The sequence below is a fragment of the Oncorhynchus gorbuscha genome, linkage group LG03, assembly GCF_021184085.1.
Source record: "Oncorhynchus gorbuscha isolate QuinsamMale2020 ecotype Even-year linkage group LG03, OgorEven_v1.0, whole genome shotgun sequence".
Lineage (NCBI taxonomy): Eukaryota > Metazoa > Chordata > Actinopteri > Salmoniformes > Salmonidae > Oncorhynchus > Oncorhynchus gorbuscha.
Genome location: NC_060175.1, coordinates 48863774 through 48887936, shown reverse-complemented (window position 1 = coordinate 48887936; position 24163 = coordinate 48863774). Strand labels below are relative to the sequence as shown.

Below are 24163 nucleotides of genomic sequence, written 5' to 3'. Positions count from 1 at the left end.
AGTAAGACACAACCTGCTCTGTTTATGCCCAGTTGCACACATTCAGTGAAGACAACTTACACCAGCATTCCCCAAGTGAGGATGGCTTTCACTTCAGCAGTAATAAATTCATGAACTAAATTCATGAACTTTTTTGAGGAAAAGATCATGATCATTTGAAAGCAAATTACGGACTCTTCTTTAAATCTGCGTATTCCTCCAAAGCTCAGTTGTCCTGTGTCTGCACAACTCTGCCAGGACTTAGGATCAAGAGAGACACTCAAGTGTTTTAGTACTAGATCTCTTGACACAATGATGAAAATAATAATGGCCTCTAAACTTTCAAGCTGCATACTGGACCCTATTCCAACTAAACTACTGAAAGAGCTAGTTCCTGTGCTTGGCCCTCCTTTGTTGAACATAATAAACATCTCTCTATCGACCGGATGTGTACCAAACTCACAAAAAAGTGGCAGTAATAAAGCCTCTCTTGAAAAAGCCAAACCTTGACCCAGAAAATATAAAAAAATATCGGCCTATATCGAATCTTCCATTCCTCTCAAAAATTGTAGAAAAAGCTTTTGCGCAGCAACTCACTACCTTCCCGAAGACAAACAATGTATACGAAATGCTCCAGTCTGGTTTTAGACCCAATCATAGCACTGAGACTGCACTTGTGAAGGTGGTAAATGACCTGGCATCAGACCGAGGCTTGGCATCTGTCCTCGTGCTCCTAGACCTTAGTGCTGCTTTTGATACCATCGATCACCAAATTATTTTGGAGAGATTGGAAACCCAAATTGGTCTACACTGACAAGTTCTGGCCTGGTTTATATCTTATCTGTCAGAACGATATCAGTTTGTCTCTGTGAAAGGTTTGTCCTCTGACAATTCAAATGTAAATTTCGGTGTTCCTCAAAGTTCCGTTTTAGGACCACTATTGTTTTCACTATATATTTTACCTCTTGGGGATGTCATTAGAAAACATAATGTTAACTTTCACTGCTATGCGGATGACACACAGCTGTACATTTGAAACATGGTGAAGCCCCAAAATTGCCCTCGCTAGAAGCCTGTGTTTCAGACATAAGGAAGTGGATGGCTGCAAACGTTCTACTTTTAAACTGAGACAAAAGAGAGGCTTGTTTTAGGTCCCAAGAAACAAAGAGATCTTCTGTTGAATCTGACAATTAATCTTGATGGTTGTACAGTCATCTCAAATAAAACTGTGAAGGACCTCTGCGTTACTCTTTACCCTAATCTCGCTTTTGATGAACATATCAAGACTGTTTCAAGGACAGCTTTTTTCCATCTATGTAACATTGCACAAATCAGAAATTGTCTGTCTAAAAATTAGGCAGAAAAATGTATCCATGCTATTGTTAGGTTAAACTACAGCAATGTTTTACTTTCCGGCTACCCGGATAAAGCACTAAATAAACTTCAGTTAGTGCTAAATATGGCTGCTAGAATCTTGACTAGAACCAAACAATTTAATCATATTACTCCAGTGCTAGCCTCCCTACACTGGCTTCCTGTTAAGGAAAGGGCTGATTTCAAGGATGTACTGCTAACCTACAAAGCATTATATGGTCTTGCTCCTACCTATCTTTCTGATTTGGTCCTGCCGTACATACCTACACGTACGCTACGGTCCCAAGACACAGGCCTCCTAATTGTCCCTAGAATTTCTAAGCAAACAGCTGGAGGCAGGGCTTTCTCCTATAGAGCTCCATTTTAATGGAATGGTCTGCCTACCCATGTGAGAGACGCAGACTCGGTCTCAACCTTTAAGTCTTTGCTGAAGACTCATCTCTTCAGTGGGTCATATGATTGAGTGTAGTCCGGCCCAGGAGTGTGAAGGTGAACGGAAAGGCTCTGGAGCAACGAACCACCCTTGCTGTTTCTGCCTGGCTGGTTCCCCTCTCTCCACTGGGATTCTCTGCCTCTAACCCCATTACAGGGGCTGAGTCACTGGCTTACTGGTGCTCTTTCATGCCGTCCCTAGGAGGGGTGCATCACTTCAGTGTGTTGAGTCACTGACGTGATCCCCCCCCCCTCCCCCCTTGGGTTGTGCCGTGGCAGAGATCTTTGTGGGATATACTCTGCCTCATCTCAGGATGGTAAGTTGGTGGTTGAAGATATCCCTCTAGTGTGGGGGCTGTGCTTGGCAAAGTGGGTGGGGTTATATCCTTCCTGTTTGGCCCTGTCCGGGGGTATCATCGGATTGGGCCACAGTGTCTCCTGACCCCTCCTGTCTCAGCCTCCAGTATTTATGCGGGCACATTTCATCCGAGTACTTCCATGGCAATCAACAATGGATGGAGGGCTTCAGCAAAAATGTGCTTCTCAAAGTGGATGCTGCACCTACCATTAATGTTGCTTCTTAAGCATCTCAGACAGCTAGCAACACCAGCAGAGACCGCAAGTATGATCACTGGCATGGAAGTGAACCAGGTAATTGAAAGAGCAAGCTAGCATGCTACCTCTATGCTAATGTTAGCTAGCTGTAGAGCTACCACATTTAGCTGACGTCTTTTATCTAAATAACACTGATAAAACTACGCACATGTAAACACATCTATCATCTAATTGCTGATGCTGTCCTAGATAGGCTTGTACTATGGGAAATAGTTTTCAAGGTCTTTTGGGGGGATGCGTGTTGCGGTAATTTGTCACTCTGTGGCTATAGGAGAGTTTTCTATACGGCCTGCTGAGTGCGGGCTAAACTGAAATGCTATGCTTTGGCCATGGCTCGGACCGCGGATCGGGTGTCACTTCAGATAAGCCCCGGAGCCATGTTTTCTTTTGAGGGGTGGATTTTGGTCCATGGGAAAGTTTATTTTTGGATCTTAGGATCAATGTAGTCACAGTTGTTTCTTGTTAAAGAGACAGCAGATAACATTAGCTTCCTATCCTCTTACTCCATTTCTATATGACTTTTTGGCTAGATTTTGTTTGTGTACCACCATATGTCGATAACATAGCGAAGTTTATCACTGGTATGGGCTAGTAAATATCCTAAACCTAGCCAGTTAAACAGTGATAGCTGCAAGCTAAACCTTTGGATAGAGGGAGGAGAGAATTCACTTTCTGTTTCATCTGCAGCTGGCTTTCTGGTGTTCACTCAAATCTGTTTTTACACATTTAATTATTGAAATTATATTTTTATTCTATAAAGATTGTAATTGTATCAATAGGTTGTGAATATTGTTAAAAATCCTCAGAGCCATTTTACATACAAAAAAATGAAGTTCAGGCAACATGTTCCTCCACCGTTTGAGAAATTACAATCTTGCGTTCTGGGTTTTCCGGCAGTCTACATGGTTTTTATATGTGGGGAGCATAAATTGTACAATTTGTAAAATAACAAATAATTTTCAAGTTAGAACCCATGTATACTGAACAAACTTTAAACGCAACATGTAGATCCCAGATCGCAAAAACTCACAAAAAGCTAAATTCTCTCAAATTCTGTCCACAAATTTGGTTACATCCCAGTTAGTGAGCATTTCTTCCTTGCCAAGATAATCCATTAACCTGACAAGTGTGGCATATCAAGAAGTTTTATAAAAAGCATGATCATTACACAGGTGCACCTTGTGCTGGGGGGAAATAATTCTGTATACATCTGGCTCTTCTTTGGACACTGTGTTAACAAACCTCCAGATGAGCTTCAATGCCATACAACACTCCTTCCGTGGCCTCCAACTGCTCTTAAATGCAAGTAAAACTAAATGCATGCTCTTCAACCGATCGCTGCCAGCACCTGCCCGCCCGTCTAGCATCACTACTCTGGACGGTTTTGACTTAGAATATGTGGACAACTACAAATACCTAGGTGTCTGGTTAGACTGTAAACTCTCCTTCCAGACTCACATTAAGCATCTCCAGTCCAAAATTAAATCTAGAATCAGCTTCCTATTTCGAAACAAAGCATCCTTCACTCATGCTGCCAAACATACCCTTGTAAAACTGACTATCCTGCAGATCCTTGACTTGGGCGATGTAATTTACAAAATAGGCTCCAACACTCTACTCAGCAATTTGGATGTAGTCTATAACAGTGCCATTCGTTTTGTCACCAAAGCCCCATATACTACCCACCACTGAGACCTGTATGCTCTTGTTGACTGGCCCTCGCTTCATATTCGTCGTCAAACCCACTGGCTTCAGATCATCTATAAGTCTTTGCTAGGTAAAGCTCACTCCGCCTTATCTCAGCTCACTAGTCACCATAGCAGCACCCACCCATAGCACGCTCTCCAGCAGGTATATTTCACTGGTCATCCCCAAAGCCAACTCCTACTTTGGCCGCCTTTCCTTCCAGTTCTCTGTTGCCAATGACTGCAACGAATTGCAAAAATCACTGAAGCTGGAGTCTTATATCTCCCTCACTAACTTTAAGCTTCAGCTGTCAGAGCAACTTACCGATCATTGCACCTGTACATAGCCCATCTGTAAATAGCCCACCCAACTACCTCATTGCCATATTGTTATTTATTTTTTGCTCCTTTGCACCCCAGTATCTCTACTTGCACATTCATCTTCTGCACATCTACCACTCCAGTGTTTATTGTAAAATTGTAATTATTTTGCCACTATGGCCTATTTATTGCCTTACCTCCCTAATCTTACTACATTTGCACACACTGTATATAGACTTTTCTATTGTGTTATTGACTGTACATTTGTTTATTCCATGTGTAACTCTGTGTTGTTTGTGTCACATTGCTTTGCTTTATCTTGGCCAGGTCGCAGTTGTAAACGATAATTTTTTTTCTCAACTAGCCTACCTGGTTAAAGGTGAAATAGAAAATAAGATGCCACTCTAAAATGTGCAATTTTGACACACAACACAATGCCACAGATGTCTCAAGTTTTGAGGGAGCATGCAATTGGCATGTTGACTGCAGGAATGTCCACTAGAACTTTTGCCATAGAATTTCATGTTCATTTTCTACCATAATCTGCTTCCAACACAGTTTTAGAGAATTTGGCAGTACATCCAACCGGCCTCACAACCGCAGACCACGTGTAACCACGCCAGCCCAAGACTTCCACATCCGGCTTCTTCCCCTGCGGGTTAATCTGAGACCAGCCACCCAGACAGCTGATGAAACTGAGGAGTATTTCTGTCTGTAATAAAGCCCTTTTGTGTGGAAAAACTGGCTCCCAAGTGGGCGGGCCTACCTACCTTCCCAAGTCCACCCATGGCTGTGCCCCTGCCCAATCATGTGAAATCCATAGATTTGGGTCTAATGCATTTATTTCAATTGATTGATTTCCTTGTATGAACTGTAACTGTAAAAAAATGTGCATGTTGCATTCATATTTTTGTTCTGTATATATGAGTGGAGACCATCCTCCTCAGTGAAAAATAAAAATATTAAAACATTAAAAGGTATCCTTTTTAGATAAGACTCTACTAAATATATTCACGTCACCAAATAATTGATTAAAACACACTGTTTTGCAATGAAGATCTACAGTAGCCTCAGCCGCACTCTGTAGGGTAGCACCATGTTTTAGCCAGAGGACAGCTAGTTTCCTTCCTCCTCTGGGTACATTGACTTCATTACAATACCTAGGAGACTCATGGTTCTCACCCCCTTCCATAGACTTACACAGTAATTATGACAACTTCCAGAGAACATCCTCCAACCTATCAGAGCTCTTGCAGAATGAATTGACATGTTGTCCACCGAATCAAAGGATCGGATAATTAATCTATTATTGAAATTATAAGATACAGCTAGCTAGCACTGTAGTGCATAACATGTGGTGAGTAATTGACTCAAAGAGAGAGAAAGACAATAGTTGAAAAGTTTTGAACAAATTAAGGAGAAGCAAGAGAGAGAGAGCTAGCTATATTTCATAGTATATATATTTGTTTTAACTTTCACTTACTTAGCTAGCTAGTTTAGCCTACACAAATAGCTGGCTCAAACAGAGATGGGTGACATGTTAGTTAGCTGGCTATGGCTATCCAACACTGGAACTCTTCCAAGTCAAGGTAAGCTTTTGGTTTTATGAATTTATTGCCACTGGGGCCAGCCGGTGTAACTGCTTAACTGCTTGCTGCTGACTGTACACAGTACTTCATGATTGTAGCGGGTTTAGTAACGCGTTAGTTCTAGTAGCTATGTTGACTATGACGGGACAACGATGTAGGCTGTGTAGCGGTTAGTGGCCATGATATGAAGGTTTGGCTTGGAAAAGTTGTTTCACCAGGTCACAAACAGCTGATGTGTTGGGTACTGAAGTCCACAAGCGAAGGGAAAAGGTGAGAGGAGGATAGCGAGTAAATCGATGCGAGAAGGAATGATATACAGTGGGGCAAAAAAGTATTTAGTCAGCCAATTGTGCAAGTTCTGCCACTTAAAAAGATGAGAGGCCTGTAATTTTCATCATAGGTACACTTCAACTATGACAGACAAAATGAGAAAAAAAATCCAGAAAATCACATTGTAGGATTTTTAATGAATTTATTTGCAAATTATGGTGGAAAATAAATATTTGGTCGATAACAAAAGTGACTGGCCTAGCCAGTCTCCAGATCCCAACCCCATAGAAAATCTTTGGAGGGAGTTGAAAGTCCGTGTTGCCCAGCAACAGCCCCAAAACATCACTGCTCTAGAGGAGATCTGCATGGAGGAATGGGCCAAAATACCAGCAACAGTGTGTGAAAACCTTGTGAAGACTTACAGAAAATGTTTGACCTCTTGTCATTGCCAACAAAGTGTATATAACAATGTATTGAGATAAACGTATTATAGTTGAAGTGTACCTATGATGAAAATTACAGGCCTCTCTCATCTTTTTAAGTGGGAGAACTTGCACAATTGGTGGCTGACTGAATACTTTTTTGCCCCACTGTATATTAGTTCATATACAGCACCAACTAAATAAACATCAGATAAGGTTCATTATCTACTGCATGGACTTTAAAGCCTGCCAGCAATGGCCAAAGCAGGAGGTTTCTCATCTCAGTCTAAAGAAGTCTGGGGTAGCCTATCATTTTTATTTATGGTATTATTCAGAATTCCATGCAAGCTTGTTCCAAATCAGGCCTTGTTCCCTTATGCTGCATAGAGAACAAACAATAGTGATTCTCTTCAGTGCCAGAGCATCTCTCACTCCAGAATCTTAATCATAAAGAACAGGCAGCTCCTTGCAGTTTACTAAATAACCACATCCTTCTTTCCTAAGCAAAACTGTCATGCAGGTGAATGAGGACCCAAAAGCGACTTGGCGAAAACAGAGTCTTTAATCCAGTAAAGTAATTCTACAAACATAAGACATAATTCCACTCGTAATGACGAGAACAGACTGGAGACTCGATCAAGAACTGCAGGTTGCCTCGGGAAGGCACTTGAACCTAGCAGACTCAGACACCTGCTCTCCACGCAGCATCTGAGGGAAACACGACACGACAGGGCGATACACAGACACAGCACGGTGAACAATAGACAAGGATCCGACAGGACAGGAACGGAAAACAAGGGAAGAAATAGGGACTCTAATCAGGGGAAAAGATAAGGAACAGGTGTGGGAAGACTAAATGATTGATTAGGGGAATAGGAACAGCTGGGAGCAGGAACGGAACGATAGAGAGAAGAGAGAGAGGAAGGGAGAGAGAAAAAGGGGAACGAACCTAAAAAGACCAGCAGGGGGAAAATGAACAGAGGGAAAAGCAAAATGACAAGACAATCTAAGACAAAACATGACAGTATCCCCCCACTCACCGAGCGCCTCCTGGCGCACTCGAGGAGGAATCCTGGCGGCAACGGAGGAAATCATCAATGAGTGAACGGTCCAGCACGTCCCGAGACGGAACCCAACTCCTCTCCTCAGGACCGTAACCCTCCCAATCCACTAAGTATTGGTGACCCCGTCCCCGAGAACGCATGTCCATGATCCTACGTACCTTGTAAATAGGTGCGCTCTCGACAAGGACGGGAGGGGGGGAGGGAAGACGAACGGGGGTGCGAAGAAAGGGCTTGACACAGGAGACATGGAAGACAGGATGGACGCGACGAAGATGTCGCGGAAGAAGCAGTCGCACAGCGACAGGATTGACGACCTGGGAGACACGGAACGGACCAATGAACCGCGGAGTCAACTTACGAGAAGCTGTCGTAAGAGGAAGGTTGCGAGTGGAAAGCCACACTCTCTGGCCGCAACAATACCTTGGACTCTTAATCCTGCGTTTATTGGCGGCTCTCACAGTCTGTGCCCTGTAACGGCAAAGTGCAGACCTCACCTCCTCCAGGTGCGCTCACAACGTTGGACAAACGCTTGAGCGGAGGGAACGCTGGACTCGGCAAGCTGGGAAGAGAACAGAGGAGGCTGGTAACCCAGACTACTCTGAAACGGAGATAACCCGGTAGCAGACGAAGGAAGCGAGTTGTGAGCGTATTCTGCCCAGGGAGCTGTTCTGCCCAAGACGCAGGGTTTCTGAAAGAAAGGCTGCGTAGTATGCGACCAATCGTCTGATTGGCCCTCTCTGCTTGACCGTTAGACTGGGGATGAAACCCGGAAGAGAGACTGACGGACGCACCAATCAAACGACAGAACTCCCTCCAAAACTGTGACGTGAATTGCGGGCCTCTGTCTGAAACGGCGTCTAACGGGAGGCCATGAATTCTGAACACATTCTCGATGATGATTTGTGCCGTCTCCTTAGCGGAAGGAAGTTTAGCGAGGGGAATGAAATGTGCCGCCTTAGAGAACCTATCGACAACCGTAAGAATCACAGTCTTCCCCGCAGACAAAGGCAGACCGGTAATGAAGTCTAGGGCGATGTGAGACCATGGTCGAGAAGGAATGGGGAGCGGTCTGAGACGACCGGCAGGAGGAGAGTTACCCGACTTAGTCTGCGCGCAGTCTGAACAAGCAGCCACGAAACGGCGCGTGTCACGCTCCTGAGTCGGCCACCAAAAGCGCTGGCGAATAGACGCAAGAGTGCCTCGAACACCGGGATGACCAGCTAACTTGGCAGAGTGAGCCCACTGAAGAACAGCCAGACGAGTGGAAACAGGAACGAAAAGGAGGTTACTAGGACAAGCGCGCGGCGACGCAGTGTGCGTGAGTGCTTGCTTAACCTGTCTTTCAATTCCCCAGACTGTCAACCCGACAACACGCCCATAAGGAAGAATCCCCTCGGGATCAGTAGAAGCCACAGAAGAACTAAACAGACGGGATAAGGCATCAGGCTTGGTGTTCTTGCTACCCGGACGGTAAGAAATCATAAACTCGAAACGAGCGAAAAACAACGCCCAACGAGCTTGACGGGCATTAAGTCGTTTGGCAGAACGGATGTACTCAAGGTTCTTATGGTCTGTCCAAACGACAAAGGAACGGTCGCCCCTCCAACCACTGTCGCCATTCGCCTAGGGCTAAGCGGATGGCGAGCAGTTCGCGGTTACCCACATCATAGTTGCGTTCAGATGGCGACAGGCGATGAGAAAAATAAGCGCAAGGATGAACCTTATCGTCAGACTGGAAGCGCTGGGATAGAATGGCTCCCACGCCTACCTCTGAAGCGTCAACCTCGACAATGAATTGTCTAGTGACGTCAGGAGTAACGAGGATAGGAGCGGACGTAAAACGTTCTTTTAGAAGATCAAAAGCTCCCTGGGCGGAACCGGACCACTTAAAACACGTCTTGACAGAAGTAAGAGCTGTGAGAGGGGCAGCAACTTGACCGAAATTACGAATGAAACGGCGATAGAAATTAGCGAAACCTAAAAAGCGCTGCAACTCGACACGTGACCTTGGAACGGGCCAATCACTGACAGCTTGGACCTTAGCGGAATCCATCTGAATGCCTTCAGCGGAAATAACGGAACCGAGAAAAGTAACGGAGGAGACATGAAAAGAGCACTTCTCAGCCTTCACGTAGAGACAATTCTCTAAAAGGCGCTGTAGAACACGTCGAACGTGCTGAACATGAATCTCGAGTGACGGTGAAAAAATCAGGATATCGTCAAGATAGACAAAAACAAAGATGTTCAGCATGTCTCTCAGAACATCATTAACTAATGCCTGAAAAACAGCTGGCGCATTGGCGAGACCAAACGGCAGAACCCGGTACTCAAAATGCCCTAACGGAGTGTTAAACGCCGTTTTCCACTCGTCCCCCTCTCTGATGCGCACGAGATGGTAAGCGTTACGAAGGTCCAACTTAGTAAACCACCTGGCTCCCTGCAGAATCTCGAAGGCTGATGACATAAGGGGAAGCGGATAACGATTCTTAACCGTTATGTCATTCAGCCCTCGATAATCCACGCAGGGGCGCAGAGTACCGTCCTTTTTCTTAACAAAAAGAACCCCGCCCCGGCCGGAGAGGAAGAAGGCACTATGGTACCGGCGTCAAGAGACACAGATAAATAATCCTCGAGAGCCTTACGTTCGGGAGCCGACAGAGAGTATAGTCTACCCCGAGGAGGAGTGGTCCCCGGAAGGAGATCAATACTACAATCATACGACCGGTGAGGAGGAAGGGAGTTGGCTCGGGACCGACTGAAGACCGTGCGCAGATCATGATATTCCTCCGGCACTCCTGTCAAATCGCCAGGTTCCTCCTGAGAAGTGGGGACAGAAGAAATGGGAGGGATGGCAGACATTAAACACTTCACATGACAAGAAACGTTCCAGGATAGGATAGAATTACTAGACCAATTAATAGAAGGATTATGACATACTAGCCAGGGATGACCCAAAACAACAGGTGTAAAAGGTGAACGAAAAATCAAAAAAGAAATAGTCTCACTGTGGTTACCAGATACTGTGAGAGTTAAAGGTAGTGTCTCAAATCTGATACTGGGAAGATGACTACCATCTAAGGCAAACATGGGCGTAGGCTTGTCTAACTGTCTGAAAGGAATGTCATGTTTCCGAGCCCATGCTTCGTCCATGAAACAACCCTCAGCCCCCGAGTCAATCAAGGCACTGCATGTAGCACCCGAACCGGTCCAGCGTAGATGGACCGACATAGTAGTACAGGATCTAGATGAAGAGACCTGAGTAGTAGCGCTCACCAGTAGCCCTCCGCTTACTGATGAGCTCTGGCCTTTTACTGGACATGAATTGACAAAATGTCCATCAAATCCGCAATAGAGGCACAGGCGGTTGGTGATCCTCCGTTCCCTCTCCTTAGTCGAGATGCGAATACCTCCCAGCTGCATGGGCTCAGTCTCTGAGCCAGAGGAGGGAGATGGTTGCGATGCGGAGCAGGGAAACACCGTTGACGCGAGCTCTCTTCCACGAGCTTGGTGACGAAGATCTACCCGTCGTTCTATGCGGATGGCGAGAGCAATCAAAGAGTCCACACTGGAAGGAACCTCCCGAGAGAGAATCTCATCTTTGACCACTGCGTGGAGTCCCTCCAGAAAACGAGCGAGCAGCGCCGGCTCGTTCCAGTCACTAGAGGCAGCAAGAGTGCGAAACTCTATAGAGTAATCCGTTATGGATCGATCACCTTGGCATAGGGAAGCCAGGGCCCTAGAAGCCTCCCCACCAAAAACTGAACGGTCAAAAACCCGAATCATCTCCTCTTTAAAGTTCTGGTAATTGTTTGAACAATCAGCCCTTGCCTCCCAGATAGCTGTGCCCCACTCTCGAGCCCGGCCAGTAAGGAGTGAAATGACGTAAGCAACCCGAGCTCTCTCGCTAGAGTATGTGTTGGGTTGGAGAGAGAACACAATATCACACTGGGTGAGAAAGGAGCGGCACTCCGTGGGCTGCCCGGAGTAGCAAGGTGGGTTATTAACCCTAGGTTCCGGAGGCTCGGCTGGCCAGGAAGTAACAGGTGGCACGAGACGAAGACTCTGGAACTGTCCAGAGAGGTCGGAAACCTGAGCGGCCAGGTTCTCCACGGCATGGCGAGCAGCAGACAATTCCTGCTCGTGTCTGCCGAGCATGGCTCCTTGGATCTCGACGGCAGTGTTACGAACGTCTGTAGTCGCTGGGTCCATTCTTTGGTCGGATCCTTCTGTCATGCAGGTGAATGAGGACCCAAAAGCGACTTGGCGAAAACAGAGTCTTTAATCCAGTAAAGTAATTCTACAAACATAAGACATAATTCCACTCGTAATGACGAGAACAGACTGGAGACTCGATCAAGAACTGCAGGTTGCCTCGGGAAGGCACTTGAACCTAGCAGACTCAGACACCTGCTCTCCACGCAGCATCTGAGGGAAACACGACACGACAGGGCGATACACAGACACAGCACGGTGAACAATAGACAAGGATCCGACAGGACAGGAACGGAAAACAAGGGAAGAAATAGGGACTCTAATCAGGGGAAAAGATAAGGAACAGGTGTGGGAAGACTAAATGATTGATTAGGGGAATAGGAACAGCTGGGAGCAGGAACGGAACGATAGAGAGAAGAGAGAGAGGAAGGGAGAGAGAAAAAGGGGAACGAACCTAAAAAGACCAGCAGGGGGAAAATGAACAGAGGGAAAAGCAAAATGACAAGACAATCTAAGACAAAACATGACAAAAACACCATCAACAACAGAATGCCTCAAGAGCTAAGAGTAAGGTTGGAACATTTTTAAGATGTGTACAGAGATCGGCACCATATTATCATCGTAAAAAACAACAACATGTAACTACCCCCTCATTCATACCATATGGGAGATTCATGCTTCAAATACCTCACACATTTAACATGGGGTCCAGTCCTGGAGTTGAGACGGTCCAGTTTACACGTACTAGTGTGAAATTCCCCTTGTGTGACTTCCCATTGATAGACACCGTTTCTTAAACAGAAGCAAACGGATTCAGTTGTTTGTCTTAAACAAACAACTGACACGGTAATGATTCACTGTCCATTGACACTGATAGTCTGACCCAACCCATTGCATGAATCCACTCCAGTCCTAGTCAATCGATTATTCTTCATTTAACTTAATGTGCACTGAAGAGGACATCATGTTATTGACCAGAGGGAGGTGGTTTACCAAACTTCGACCAAGATTATTAATAAATGTGCCATTCAACAGTCTAAAAACATGGGGGGAAAGGGGCAAGACTGAGAGATTGATAGGAAAAATGGCGAGACAGACAGGAACAGTTGGTTGTCCACTTTGACGGAAGTGTGGTGAGTTGATGCCTGGAGCCATAAGGCCGGCACGTCATCTAGGAATGTTTTCTTCCACACAAACCAAGTAATACACACAGCACAGAAAGGCAGTGTGAGCAGCTAGATCTCTACTCTCCACAATCAGTTTAGAAAGTTCATAAATAATGAAGGTACGTTCATAAATAATCAAGGGAAACATGGCATGAGAGGGATGAGGAGCGGGGGAGCTGGTAAAATACAACAGGACTCCTATCTTACTGTTCTGGATTTACTGCCTTTTGAACCTAGAACCAAATAAAGCACACCTGAAAGGACTGCTGATCCCATGGTGTGAGTCAGAGGTAACTACCGTACTGGCACATCTGGAGGGCAGATGTGTTCAGAGACACAGGTACAATAACTCAGCACTAAACTCACATTCCTGTGTGAATCCTACGGGAAAGAAAGAAGGTTTAGAGGAAAATCACCAGTCAGACCAAATGAGGTAAGAGACAGTGAGATGAGTGGGATGATCAGAGAAACAAGACGGAGTGACTATTGACAGTATAAGAACGAGATGGACACTTGGGAGACCCAGCCGGAATATGCTAGGAGTGAGACGATGGTTATCGTGATACAGATGAGCTGTGGAGAGAAACACGCTGATTAAAACATGAGCTTTGAGCGCAGGCAGGCAGCCCGTGTGCAGCTCGCATCACACGCATGCAAAATGCAAATCAGCCAGGAGTTTAATATTCAAGTCCAGGGGGGCCACATAGTCAATGCTGCAGGGCAGGCCTCTCTTTCTCTTCTACTATGTCCACACATCTTTACAAGCTTAGCCTATTATATGATAATATTCACAGGCCGTATAGCCCCACCACTGCAGGGCAGGCAAAAATCCATCACAGCTCAGTAAACAATGCGTCATTCCAGCCCATTTAAAGATACTAAAATGGTTTTCTTCTGTAGCACGGATAGTCCAAATACGTATTAATTTGCATATTTTTGTGCATACTACTTTGAATACTGTGATGTAGGCTACTATATCTTTGCCAAATGGAAATAGTTTCTTATTTATAGGTATCCAATGCTTTGATACCATTATGATGTTGATGCTACTAGCAGAGACGCAAAGAAGAGCAGCTGAAATGTGTCCTCGGCTCCAGTGCAGATAGACCATCGGTGATGCTACAGTGACACACTCAATCCTGGTGGTGGCTACAACCATTGTTTACACAGCTGCTGCCTGCTCCTGTCATGAATTGTCAAATGACACACAAACTCACCTCAACAGACATACTATAAATATATATACTCAGCATCAGATTTTTCTTTTTTAAAGGACAAGCATTCTTTTTATTTTTTAGAAGAGATCTCTCTCATAAGTAAGCATTGCTGTATCAAACAGATTTTACCTGCTCTCTTCTGTAGCTCTGGCACATTTTCTCTATGTTCATTTGTGTAACATTCCTGACTTGACCTCAGATAATAATAATAGTATAGTAAGTATGCATTATTCCTGGAGGACAGTTATGGGACGAAAGCTTTAGCATAAGACAGTGGGTGGGGGATAGAAAGTTAACAATATAACAGAGGAAATGTCCACACCTGGGAAGGAACTTCAATTGAAAATGCAGAGTTTGAAATGTATATCTTACCATATGCATTTTGGCTGAAATTTTTCCGTTTAGTTCATTTTATTGTCATTTTCATTTGCGTACCCCTCTAAAGGTCCCTGACTCCTGTTGCTTTTGCAAGAGATACACTACCAAAAGTATGTGGACACCTGCTTGTCGAACATCTCATTCCAAAATCATGGGCATTAATTTGGAGTTGGTACCCCCTTTACTGCCATAACAGCCTACACTCTTCTGGGAAGGCTTTCCAATAGATGTTGGAACATTGCTGCGGGGACTCTCGACAAACCATTTCTGTATTGACTTCGCTTTATGCAAGAGGGCATTGGCATGCTGAAACAGGTAGGGGCCTTCCCGAAACTGTTGCCACAAAGTTGGGAGCACAGAATCGTCTAGAAAGTCACTGTATGCTGTAGCGTTAAGATTTCCCTTCACTGGAACTAAGGTGCCTAGCCCAAACCATGAATATCAGCCCCGGGACATTATTCCTCCACCGCCAAACTTTACAGTTGGCACGATGCATTGGGGCAGGTAGAGTTTTCCTGGCATCTGCCAAACCCAGATTCGTCCGTCGGATTGCCAGATGTTGAAGCTTCCCTCCAGAGAACGGGTTTCCACTGCTCGAGAGTCCAATGGTGGCAAGCTCTACACCATTCCAGCCGACGCTTGGTATTGCGCATGGTGATCTTAGGCTTGTGTGCGGCTGCTTGGCCATGGAAGCCCATTTCATGACGCTCCTGAGGAACAGTTATTGCTAACATTGCTTCCGGAGGCAGTTTGGAACTCAGGAGTGAGTGTTGCAACTGAGGACAGACAATTTTTATACGCTATGTGCTTCAGCACTCGCCAGTCCCATTCTGTGAGCTTGTGTGGCCAACCACTTCGCGTCTGAGCCATTGTTGCTCCTAGACATTTCCACTTCACAATAACAGCACAATAACAGCACTTACAGTTGACCGGGGCAGCTCTAGCAGGGCAGACATTTGTTGGAAAGATGGCATCCTATGAAGGTGCCACGTTGAAAGTCACTGAGATCTTCAGTAAGGCCATTCTAATGACAATGTTTGTTTATTTAAGGAGATTGCATGGCTGTGTGCTACATTGGTGCACTAAAACTCGTAATGTTTTAAGTACGCTCTTAGAAAAAAGGTTTCCAAAGGGGTTCTTCGGCTGTCCCCATGGCATAGGATAATCCTTTTTGGTTCCAGGTAGAACCATTTTTGGTTCCAGGTAGAGGTTAGGTTCTAGATGGCACTTTTTTTTAAGGGTGTGCAGTCGTGGTCTAAAGTTTTGAGAATGACACAAATATTAATTTTCACAAAGTCTGCTGCCTCAGTTTGTATGATGGCAATTTGCATATACTCCGGAATGTTATGAAGAGTGATCAGATGAATTGCAATTAATTGCAAAGTCCCTATTTGCCATGCAAATGAACTGAAACCCCCAAAAACATTTCCACTGCCTTTCAGCCCTGCCACAAACGGACCAGCTAACATCATGTCAGTGATTCTCTCGTTAACACAGGTGTGAGTGTTGACGAGGACAAGGCTGGAGATCACTCTGTCATGCTGATTGAGTTCGAATAACAGACTGGAAGCTTAAAAAGGAGGGTGGTGCTTGGAATCATTGTTCTTCCTCTGTCAACCATGGTTACCTGCAAGGAAACAAGTGCCATCATCATTGCTTTGCACAAAAAGGGCTTCACAGACAAGGATATTGCTGCCAGTAAGATTGCACCTAAATCAACCATTTATCAGATAATCAAGAACTTCAAGGAGAGCAGTTCAATTGTTGTGAAGATGGCTTCAGGGTGCCCAAGAAAGTCCAGCAAGCACCAGCAAGCACCATCTGCTAAAGTTGATTCAGCTGCGGGATCGGGGCACCACAAGTACAGAGCTTGCTCAGGAATGGCAGCAGGCAGGTGTGAGTGCATCTGCATGCACAGTGAGGCGAATACTTTTGGAGGATGGCCTGGTGTCTAGAAGGGCAGCAAAGAAGCCACTTCTCTCTCTCCAGGAAAAACATCAGGGACAGACTGATATTATGCAAAAGGTACAGGGATTGGACTGCTGAGGACTGGGGTAAAGTCATCTCTGATGAATCCCCTTTCCGATTGTTTGGGGCATCCGGAACAAAGCTTGACCGGAGAAGACAAGGTGAGCGCTACCATCAGTTCTGTGTCATGCAAACAGTAAAACATCCTGAGACCATTCATGTGTGGGGTTGCTTCTCAGCCAAGGGAGTGGGCTCACTCACAATTTTGCCTAAGAACACAGCCGTGAATAAAGAATGGTACCAACACATCCTCCGAGAGCAACTTCTCCCAACCCTCCAGGTACAGTTTGTTGGCGAACAATGCCATTACAAAAAGTCATTACAAAAATGACAGACAAACAACGTGGAAAAACTACAAGTAATCTAGTAAAAACCACAGAATTCACAAGAGTATAACCAAATCAAAAACAGCTAATTAAAAACATTGACGGGTCAGTGAATCAGTCTCAAGATCATTCATCAGTGATTTAAAATACCAATCGGGACAAGTTATTCCAGTTTAAAAGTATTTTGTAAGGCAAGAATTAGTCAGGATGTGGCCCAGATGTTAATTGACAGTATGCCAGGGCGGATTGCAGAGGTCTTGAAAAAGAAGGGTCAACACTGCAAATATTGACTCTTTGCATCAACTTAATGTAATTTCAATAACAGCCTTTGACACTTATGACATGCTTGTAATTACACTTCAGCATTCCATAGTAACATCTGACAAAAATACCTAAAGACACTGAAGCAGCAGACTTTGTGGAAATTAATATTTGTGTCATTCTCAAAACTTTTGGCCACAACTGTAGGCAGAGGGAGGGAAGCAATTTCGTTGGTGGGTGAGTGAGGCTTCGATTTAAAAAATATATATTGTAAATACAGTCTTCAGGATTTATTACAGTCATTCTGTCTCTCATTCAACAAGCTGCACCTGAACAGCCAGCCACCAGCTGGACCCTGTGGAGAGATTATGGAGGGTCAGGTGACCTTCCAATATGATATCGTCTCACTCTCTGTGCCTCTCTGAACTACTGATTATAACATGCTTATCAGCAAGACCCAGAGCAGCTTTGCACATGGTGGCCAATCCTATGGCTAGCGCAGTATTCCCATTTTGAAATCCTACTCCCTCCCCTCTGCCCTTGATGGCTCGCTACCCTACGCAGATCTGAAACAACAGTATAGGTGAAAGCAATCTGGTGTGTCCTCCTACTACTAGATTTCTGGTAGGTTCAAGGTAGAACAGAATGTAATAAAAAATGGAATGTGGCCCTATGTCAATAGAGATTATTACTATACTGTTTTCCCACATGAAGGGATCTCTGTATCTATTCCAAATCCTTGCAGTGGAAATGTTTTGTCCTAATCCCCAAGCCCTTTATACTGGTTCACATCCTCGCTGTTGGATGAAACAGAGTCTCATTGACACATCACAATGTGTACGATACAAGGTAACACTTTCGGCACTTTCACCTATCCAGCTGAGTCTGGGTCAGTGTGTGGGTGGGACCCAAAAATGTTATTGTATAGGCTACTTTAGACAGAGTGTACAAAACATTAAGGACACCTGCTCTTTCCATGACATAGACTGACCAGTTGAATCCAGGTGAACGCTATGATCCCTTATTGATGTCACTTGTTAAATCCACTTCTATCAGTGTAGATAAAAGGGAGGAGACAGGTTCAAATAAAGATTGTTAAGCCTTTAGACTATTGAGACATGGATTGTGTACCGTGCCTTCGGAAAGTATTCTGAAAGAATAAAAACATGTACTCAGCCATCTACACACAATACCCCATAATGACAAATGCTCTGGATTGACGTGTACAACAGCGTGTTCAGGTTTCCGCCAATATCCAGCAGCTTCGCACAGCCATTGAAGAGTGTGAAAACATTCCACAGAACACAATCAGCATCCTGATCAACTCTATGCAAAGGAGATGTGTCAGGCTGCATGGCAAAATTGGTGGTTATGATCTACGGCCCATTTTCTTTAAGGTACAGTGCATTCAGAAAGTATTCGGACTCCTAGACCTTTCCACATTGTTACATTACAGCCTTATTCTAAACTGGATTAAATAAATGTTTCCTCAATCCAACACACACACTAGCCCATCATGACAAAGTGCAAACATGTTTAGAAATGTTTGCACGTTTATAAAAAATAAAACCGAAATACCTTATTTACACAAGTATTCAGACCCTTTGCTATGAGACTCGAAATTGAGCTCAGGTGCATCCTGTTTCCATTGATCATTCTTGAGATGTTTCTACAACTTGATTGGAGTCCACCTGGGGTAAATTCAATTGATTGGACATGATTTGGAAAGGCACACACCTGTCTATACAAGGTTCCACAGTGCATTTCAGAGCAAAAACAAGCCATCAGGTGAAAGGAATTATAAGTAGAGCTCCGAGACAGGATTGTGTGGAGACACATATCAGGGGGAAGGGTACCAAAAAATATCTCCAGCATTTAAGGTCACCAAGAACACAGTGGCCTCCATCATTCTTAAATGGAAGAAGTTTGAAACCACCAAGACTCTTCCCACAGCTGGCCGCACGGCCAAACTGAGCAATCGGGGGAAAAGGGCCTTGGTCAGGGAGGTGACAAAGAACCCGATGGTCACTTAGACAGAGCTCTAGAGTTCCTCTTTGGAGATGGGAGAACCTTCAAGAAGGACAACCATCTCTGCAGCACTCCACTAATCAGGTCTTTATGGTAGAGTGGCCAGACAGAAGCCAATCCTCAGTAAAAGGCACATAACAGCCCGCTTGGTGTTTGCCAAAAGGCACCTATAGACTCTCAGACCATGGTAAAAAATATTCTTTGGTCTGATGAAACCAAGATTGAACTCTGGCCAGAATGCCAAGCGTCACGTCTGGAGGAAAACTAGCACCACCCCTATGGTAGCAGCATCATGCTGTGAGGATTTTTTTCAGCGGCAGGGAGGGAGACGAGTCAGGTTTGAGGGAAAGATGAACGGAGCAAAGTACAGAGCGCTCAGGATCTCAGACTGGACAACAACCCTAAGCACACAGCCAAGACAACACAGAGGAGTGGCTTCGGGACAAGTCTCTGAATATCCTTGAGTGGCCCAGCCAGAAACCAGACTTGAACCAAATCAAACAACTCTGGAGAGACCTGAAAATAACCAACCTGTCCAGGCTTGAGAGGATCTGCAGAGAAGAATGGGAGAAACTCCCCAAATACAGGCGTGCAAAGCTTGTAGCGTCATACCTAAGAAGACTTGATGCTGCAATCGCTGCAAAGTAAAGAGTAAAGGGTCTAAATACTTATGTAAATGGGACATTTTATACATTAGCAACAATTTCTAAAAACCTGTTTTTGCTTTGTCATTATGGGGTATTGTGTAGATTGATGAGGGGAAAAAAATATTGAATCAATTTTAGAATAAGCCTATAACTATCAAAATGTGGAAAAAGTCAAAGGGTCTGAATACTTTCCGAAGGCACTATGTGTGCCATTTAGAAGGTGAATGGGCAAGACAAACGATTTAAGTGCCTTTGAACGGGGTATGGTAGTATGTGCCAGCTGCACCAGTTTGTGTCAAGAACTGCAATGCTTCTAGGTTTATCACGCTCAACAGTTTCCTGTTTGTATCAAAAATGGTCCATCACCCAAAGGACATCCAGGCAACTTGACATAACTGTGGGAAGCATTGGAGTCAACATTGGCCAGCATCCCTGTGAAACGCTTTCGACACCTTGTAGAGTCCACACCCTGAAGAATTGAGGCTGTTCTGAGGGCAAAAGTGGTGCACCGATATAACATTGTTTGGCCGATACCGATATCCGATATTTTCCTTGGCAAAAAATAAATAAATACTATAAATTTCTTGTACCCATCGAAGCAGCGGTCCTTGTACATAGCATCGAGCATGGTGGCGACACAGTGAAGAGAGAATGCCACCGAATCGCTTGTTCACAGCCTGCCGCCAGTTTTGTTGAGCAGGTGTTTCAATGCCATGACAGAGGGTATCACGTCTGCTGCAGGCGCAGTTGATGAGCTTATTTCTAGAGTCAGTTGTTTGAATGGAGCTAGCTAGTGTGTTCATGATTCCAAGTTTCAAACATGTTCTCAAATGCATTGAAATGGCATTCATGAGCATGAAATACGACTTTCCTCAGTACGAAATCCTCAGTGACCCACTGTGCTGTCAGACTCAGCATGCTCATGGAGCTGATATCGCTGGTCCAAATGTCAATCATGAAGCTAATAGCAGTGAAGCTATTACTGTGTAACTCCTGTAGGGCAACATCTGACAAATAGCGCACTTGGGAACTTAGTGTGTGCCGGTGCTCGACCACTCGGTGAGCCAACATCACCCACGACAGAGAACGGTTGATTGTCAAGGGCAATGAATTCCATTATCTTGGCGTTAATGGATTTTGCCTTTTGAGTTGTCTGGCTGAAATGTTCTTACTCTTTCAAATGACTGCTCGACGTGTTGACTGCTCGATCCACACAGCAGACATTGTTGGCTATGTTAGGAATGCGGTGTTGCATGTGTTGCACTAAATCTTATGTGGCGTCATTACGTCATGTACCTACGTTATATAGGTATGCACATCAGCTTTGACATCGGTTTTGCACATCGCCGTTAAACTAGATATCGGACCGATGTCGATGTTGGCATTTTAAGCTAATATCGGCCAACTCCGATATCTTCACCAATATATTGTGCATCCCTATTAGGAAGGTGTCCTTAGTGTTTTGTACACTCAGTGTATACCTGGTAGCTGATAACTACATTCGTGGAACATCAAACCAGCTTCTCAAATCCTGTCAGTCCGTTCCAGTTCAACATCCAATAAATGGCATGGACATGGTGTCTCCTTGGCGCAACAGCCAATTATAATGTTTGTGTTCACCTGAGTCTGAAAACTGTACACAAGTTCAGTGAGTCTGAAAACTGTACACAAGTTCAGAGCATGCTTTATAGAAAAGTAGAATAATAATTATATTGATATACTTGATTTATATGAAACAATGACATGATGAGGGGAAGAAGGCCAAACCAACCTGCAGCTCTAGTTTACTTTGGCTACAAGAAAACAGTGTGCACAAACGATACTCCTAGACAAGCATTCAAAAAGGTTTACTGTCTGCCGCCCACTGATTTCCAGACCATTCTTTAACTTCATGGATGTACTGTGACCATCCTCTAATGGCCGTGCTCAATGAACTCAAAGACCATGTGAAAAGGATCACTTCTAAAGTGATCAGTGCCAAGCATCACTGCATTTTGCAACAATATAGAAAATCCTTTTCTGAGAACACTGCAGTGTTTCCCAGACAGACCAAAGCGGCAGCAGCAGTGATTTACCCCGAGGCGCTGTCCGGGTGAACAGATTTGGACAAGTACCTCAGATCCTGGCAAATCTGGATATCCTTGTTCATGAATGTTTCTACAATAGTGTTAATATCAGTGCCGGTCAATGAGTGTGGGAACATGCACAACCTACAGACCTCGTCTCTAACAACTCCACTGTTAAAGCTGAAATGATAAATATAAGTAACATAATATAACCATCTTAAAGGTTGAGAAAATATAAAAAATATTTATCCTAAATATATATAACATAATGAACCATCTTAAAGGATGAGAAAATAAAGAAATATTTAATTATGTTGGATAGTCAGACAATAACAGGGACAGATTACATGAAAATTGCTTTTGAGAACAACAAGGCTCTAGGTAGTAACTGTATAAACTATTGATGGGCCCAGTGTATGTATGTATGTATGTATGTTCCATATCATCATCATATGCAGCAACAGCTCGAGGACATTAAAGCCCCCCCATCATACATGTGCCTCAGTAAATCCTACAAACATAGAGTTTCGTAGTATTCAGAATAAAATCTTGATATCTTTTTGAAATTTAGTATGTGTCCAACATATGGGAATTCATCAATGTGTCATGATGAAACGTCAAAATGTAAGGTACAACTAGAAGAAATCACAACCAAAAATAGGCAGATGTTTTGGTTTTTCATGTGACAGGAACACAGTGGAAAGGCTACACAAATATTACAGTAGCAGTGGTGAGGTTGTTGAATAGAAGATATTTAATTATAAAAATGATATTTTAAAAAGAGCATGCCACCTCCCCATTCAATTAAGCCCATCTTAATGGGCTAAAAGAGCAGGAGCCTACCCTACATCTGCATAGATGCTGCAGATGGACACATTAGACTGGTACAGCCTAATCAAAAACAGCTGTGGATTGATGAAGGCATCTCATATTGCATTTCTTAATTGCATTGCGTCAGGAAATACTTTGAATGCACGTTTTTGTTGTAAAGTAATTCTACAAAATGATATTGCTGAAGGTTTTACTTGCCTGAAGGGAACCCCGTGATGACGAAGATTTGAATCTCAAATGAATTAAGACGTGCCATGAACTCATGGCTTGAGTATATTATTGGCTATAGGCTAATATTTTCCATGATGTACACTTGCCTATACTGTTACAACGAAGAGGACACATTAGAGCCTATAGAATCCCCTTCACTGGGAGTATGACCGGTGTGTGCGGAGGTCTCCATGGTGCTGTTCAATGTGGTAATACCACGGGAGACGGCCCGATCAAAGCGCTCGAGGTTATGTTCTTTGACTAAAATGTTAGTGTAGCAATCAATGGACCATTCGCTACAATTTCACGATATTCTTCTTCTGCTTATCCAATGTGGCTCCATATTCCAATTGAAATGCATCAGCTGCCCCTTTCTCGCGCGTCTAAAACCCCCATTCTCCCTTGCGTCGACGCCTTCCGCATCTCAAACGTGAAATCTGTCTTCACGGTAAAGGTTGTCCTACCTAGTGCAACGGACAAGATATAGAACGTTTTGAATAGCAGGTTTCCTATCACACAGACCTATTAGTATAATTTCACTATCAGTCATGTTTCAGAATTAAATAAATACCTGCGTTTTGCCTACATTTCCAATCCGTGGCGCGCTCCGTGTCGTCCTACATTATAGCCTATACTGTTTGCTAAATTCACAAACCATGGTCACCACACCTTGTATGTAAATTAGTAGCGTGCTCAAGCCTTGATAAAGAAGCAAATAGGCTTGTAGCTAGAATAGCAAGTTTTTATTTTCATACGGTCCTTCACTGCCTCCTGTTGTAGCCGAACTGACATTTTACAATGAATCCTATCCTGATAAAAAAAATGTATTTGCCCTAAATACTATATAAATTCGTATAATGAATCACAGCCACAAAACTAACGGCCAAAATACTTATATTTTCATCATAAACCACCACTTTTATTTTTTTAATTGGCTTTATTATATCACCAGAATTTCCCACTTTACAGATGCAGATTTCTCCACGATACCAACAGTTACAAAGAAACCATATCGAATAACTGAAGTAGAAAAGAAAAAAAC

General features: G+C 44.1%; 1 protein-coding gene across 2 annotated transcripts in view; it reads right to left on the bottom strand.

The window, feature by feature from the left end:
• The window catches only part of LOC124020625 (coiled-coil domain-containing protein 120-like), a 31207-nt gene extending 7416 nt beyond the window's left edge, over positions 1-23791 (bottom strand). The window contains exon 1 of one of the 2 annotated variants that reach the window (XM_046335865.1): positions 23693-23791. The gene's annotated coding sequence lies outside the window, so the exon portion shown is untranslated. The remainder of the gene's footprint in view (positions 1-23692) is intronic. The other variant, XM_046335871.1, reaches the window with a different exon arrangement.
• Between the last annotated feature and the right edge of the window lie 372 nt (positions 23792-24163).